This window comes from Schistocerca piceifrons, unplaced genomic scaffold (genome assembly GCF_021461385.2).
Source record: "Schistocerca piceifrons isolate TAMUIC-IGC-003096 unplaced genomic scaffold, iqSchPice1.1 HiC_scaffold_936, whole genome shotgun sequence".
In the NCBI taxonomy this organism is placed as follows: Eukaryota; Metazoa; Arthropoda; class Insecta; order Orthoptera; family Acrididae; genus Schistocerca; species Schistocerca piceifrons.
Window position 1 is genome coordinate 5,175,294 of NW_025729208.1, and position 5,000 is coordinate 5,180,293.

A 5,000-nucleotide genomic window follows, 5' to 3' on the forward strand; every position below is an offset into this window, starting at 1 on the left:
AAGTGCAATCCACCCCTATAACTTGCGTTTCATGAAGAGTTATTTCCAATATGCGACATTCCCGCTGTCCCTATACATGAGCCGCGACCTGTACCACTTACGAGCGAGAGACGCGATCGCGTTGCTCACTGTACGGCGTCCGATACCGAGCCATCAGCATGTCGGTCCCCATGCGCGTTGCACTCGCACTCGCAGTCGCAAAAACGTGGGGCAAATATATTACGCGGAAGAGCTATAACAGACCGAGCCCCACTGCATGGGGGGAGTCTTTGTCACTAATGTACACAGATGGAACATTTTGGACTGGAACCAGATTACCCGTACACACGGCGCTGATTAGTAATCAATGCAGAGCCATCAAACTACAGCAAATATACACAACTGTCCGTATACATGCTGAAAGAGTCTGCCCACAATGGGAACCACACGTCAGCCAGACACTCTGATCACGCACCACTCTCTGCTTCTAACAGGCGCACATACAATATGTAAGCACCAGCATGGAACAACATCCAGTGCATCTTCTCCGCCACATTACACAATCCACACTATCACAACCAGACCAGGAGGTCCATGCGGAAAATACAATATCCCAGCCTTTCGACATCCACCATTGCGCAGACCAGGCACCAACACCCACACATGTCCTATACAACGGTGCACCCAACATCACAATAGTACCTCCTGTCACAGCGCACAAACAATGACATGAGTCAAAGACACAGGTCTCACACAAGCATAGAATTGGAGCGCCGCCTCTAATAAGCCAAAGGTGCATCCTGACGTGACAAATCTGATCATGTCACAAGCATTCACTTACTATAATCACTATCAACGAACCTGCCGCCCCCGCCCCCCCCCCCCTACACCTTTCCTTACAACAACGTGTAACCTAACCTAACCTAACCTAACCTATGTTGTACCTTAACCTAACCTATGTTGTACCTTAACCTAACCTATGTTGTACCTTAACCTAACCTATGTTGTACCTTAACCTAACCTATGTTGTACCTTAACCTAACCTATGTTGTACCTTAACCTAACCTATGTTGTACCTTAACCTAACCTATGTTGTACCTTAACCTAACCTATGTTGTACCTTAACCTAACCTATGTTGTACCTTAACCTAACCTATGTTGTACCTTAACCTAACCTATGTTGTACCTTAACCTAACCTATGTTGTACCTTAACCTAACCCATGTTGTACCTTAACCTAACCCATGTTGTACCTTAACCTAACCCATGTTGTACCTTAACCTAACCCATGTTGTACCTTAACCTAACCCATGTTGTACCTTAACCTAACCCATGTTGTACCTTAACCTAACCCATGTTGTACCTTAACCTAACCCATGTTGTGCCTTAACCTAACCCATGTTGTGCCTTAACCTAACCCATGTTGTGCCTTAACCTAACCCATGTTGTGCCTTAACCTAACCCATGTTGTGCCTTAACCTAACCCATGTTGTGCCTTAACCTAACCCATGTTGTGCCTTAACCTAACCCACGTTGTGCCTTAACCTAACCCACGTTGTGCCTTAACCTAACCCATGTTGTGCCTTAACCTAACCCATGTTGTGCCTTAACCTAACCCATGTTGTGCCTTAACCTAACCCATGTTGTGCCTTAACCTAACCCATGTTGTGCCTTAACCTAACCCATGTTGTGCCTTAACCTAACCCATGTTGTGCCTTAACCTAACCCATGTTGTGCCTTAACCTAACCCACGTTGTGCCTTAACCTAACCCACGTTGTGCCTTAACCTAACCCACGTTGTGCCTTAACCTAACCCATGTTGTGCCTTAACCTAACCCATGTTGTGCCTTAACCTAACCCATGTTGTGCCTTAACCTAACCCACGTTGTGCCTTAACCTAACCCACGTTGTGCCTTAACCTAACCCACGTTGTGCCTTAACCTAACCCACGTTGTGCCTTAACCTAACCCACGTTGTGCCTTAACCTAACCCACGTTGTGCCTTAACCTAACCCACGTTGTGCCTTAACCTAACCCACGTTGTCCCCTAAAGTAACCCACGTTGTCCCCTAACGTAACCCACGTTGTCCCCTAACGTAACCCATGTTGTCGCCTAAACCTGCTCTGTAATTGTTATACGACTCGTTCAATTAGTGTAGTGTTGCCCACCCGCAACCCTCGCAATATAGTTCGCTACTCGCACTGCCCGCTCCCCTGTGTATCGCTTCATGTTAAACACCTTGCAAGTCTTGCTGACTTTCCACATGCTCCTGCTGTACACTGTAATGTGGATGGCAGCAGGACGTACATGCCGCCCCTCCCCACGTCCCCACCTTGCCCCCCTGCCTTCGCAAGCTGGTTGGTGAGAAGTTTGCATGTTCAATGCCCTTCGCATGCGACGTACTCAGGCTACGTTGTGGTGCGGCCTGTGTCAACCGTCCGCTAATGTCGTACGCGTAAACCACAATCTGTACTGCACATTCGTCCTTATGTACCGAATGATACATCGTGGCACATGTGTGACCGTACAACGACTGCGCCCAAAAACGGCGGACCATACAGTGCAAATATTGTGCACGCAGCTACGTGTCGTCTCCCTATGAGAGCTGGATTGCAGTGTGGTACGCCATAGAGACGTGTGGGAGGAACGGACGCCGTGGATGGCGATCAGCATGAGCTGTCTGTTGATGTATTCGGACCTAGTCGTCTCTCCTCACACACCGTGATGGCATGGTGCACCGCGTTCCATATCTGCGACATGCTACAGAGGCCGGTTGACAGTCGTTCGAGCAATGGACATCGCATACGTACGGGGGCCACCTTCCACGTATTGTCTAGGCGTGCACATTTTGTTGCGTGTATGTGGGCAGACGTAGTGTGGCGTGACACCTGACACAGGCATGCAATAATCGTTGAAGTTGCAAATGGCGATGGACGCCTGCGTTTTCTGGTGAAGTTACGCAAATGAACAAATGGTAACCTGTTGTGGTGCGGTTGTTCTCGCTAGGGGTGAATCGGTGATGGCGACGATAGGTATCGGTGATGGCGACGATAGGTTGAGGTACGAACCGGTTGTTCCAGCGATACCCACCATGCCGACGAAACTGAACGGCATCTGGGTGTGAAGCGATACGCGGCGGTGGCTGGGTGGGACCGTCCCCGGCCGGTGAGGGGGCGCCTCCCGGCGTGCTGGCCGCGCGGTGCGTGGGCGCACGCGCTACAGCCGGCTGGTGGGGGCGGCCAGTGGCAGGCGCGCCGGCCGACGGACGCGGCAGGCGTCGCAGCTGCGCGCCGGCGCACCCTGCGCGCGGCGCCGTGCGGCCAAAGTAGGTCCTCGCGGGCCCGGTGCGAAGCGCGGTGGACATCTTCAGTGTGCTGGTCCGATTGAGGACTGTGTGCGTTGAGGATGCGCCGCCGCCCGGCGCTCGGCGCCGCGACGCCGTCTGCTGCTCGGTCGCCCCAGCGGTTCTCGCTGGTGGTTTGTATCGCAGCTGTGCGGATGTGTTGGCGCGTGCGCTGTGCTGGGAGAGTTCGCTTCGGCACCCAAGTGGGGCTTTTGTCCTTCTGTGGCGCTGGCGTTGGAGCTGCCGGTCACCGTAGGTGGCGCGTGTTGTCTCCCGCCGGCAATGCCACGACAGCACGCTCCCGGGCCTCTGTCGGCAGCGGCAAGCTCAGTTGGGAGCACGGGTGGTCGCACCGAAAGCGTCTACTCGCCTAACTCCGGGCGATTGCGCCTCTCTCGAACCCGACCAAGTACTTGGGACGGCGCTGCGCGCCGCCGGGACCTGAGAGGGTTTCGAGGTGTATTGTGCAGGGGAGCTCAGCCTCCTCCTGTTTGCAGAATGATTGAGCGGACGCTTGCGTGTTCGCGCGGGCCCCCGGGACACACTCCCGGGCGGCCGGCTGCTCAGCTCTAGTTGACGCAGCTCCCTGGTTGATCCTGCCAGTAGTCATATGCTTGTCTCAAAGATTAAGCCATGCATGTCTCAGTACAAGCCGCATTAAGGTGAAACCGCGAATGGCTCATTAAATCAGTTATGGTTCCTTAGATCGTACCCACGTTACTTGGATAACTGTGGTAATTCTAGAGCTAATACATGCAAACAGAGTCCCGACCAGAGATGGAAGGGACGCTTTTATTAGATCAAAACCAATCGGTCGGCTCGTCCGGTCCGTTTGCCTTGGTGACTCTGAATAACTTTGGGCTGATCGCACGGTCCTCGTACCGGCGACGCATCTTTCAAATGTCTGCCTTATCAACTGTCGATGGTAGGTTCTGCGCCTACCATGGTTGTAACGGGTAACGGGGAATCAGGGTTCGATTCCGGAGAGGGAGCCTGAGAAACGGCTACCACATCCAAGGAAGGCAGCAGGCGCGCAAATTACCCACTCCCGGCACGGGGAGGTAGTGACGAAAAATAACGATACGGGACTCATCCGAGGCCCCGTAATCGGAATGAGTACACTTTAAATCCTTTAACGAGTATCTATTGGAGGGCAAGTCTGGTGCCAGCAGCCGCGGTAATTCCAGCTCCAATAGCGTATATTAAAGTTGTTGCGGTTAAAAAGCTCGTAGTTGGATTTGTGTCCCACGCTGTTGGTTCACCGCCCGTCGGTGTTTAACTGGCATGTATCGTGGGACGTCCTGCCGGTGGGGCGAGCCGAAGGCGTGCGACCGCCTCGTGCGTGCTCGTGCGTCCCGAGGCGGACCCCGTTGAAATCCTACCAGGGTGCTCTTTATTGAGTGTCTCGGTGGGCCGGCACGTTTACTTTGAACAAATTAGAGTGCTTAAAGCAGGCAAGCCCGCCTGAATACTGTGTGCATGGAATAATGGAATAGGACCTCGGTTCTATTTTGTTGGTTTTCGGAACCCGAGGTAATGATTAATAGGGACAGGCGGGGGCATTCGTATTGCGACGTTAGAGGTGAAATTCTTGGATCGTCGCAAGACGAACAGAAGCGAAAGCATTTGCCAAGTATGTTTTCATTAATCAAGAACGAAAGTTAGAGGTTCGAAGGCGA

General features: G+C 52.7%; 1 non-coding gene across 1 annotated transcript in view; it reads left to right on the top strand.

Annotated features, from left to right (window-relative positions):
* Positions 1-3,904: 3,904 nt before the first annotated feature.
* Positions 3,905-5,000, top strand: part of LOC124772132 — a 1,909-nt gene continuing 813 nt past the window's right edge. Inside the window, exon 1 of the ribosomal RNA XR_007013805.1 lies at positions 3,905-5,000. This exon is cut by the window's right edge and continues 813 nt beyond it. This is a non-coding gene — a ribosomal RNA (small subunit ribosomal RNA).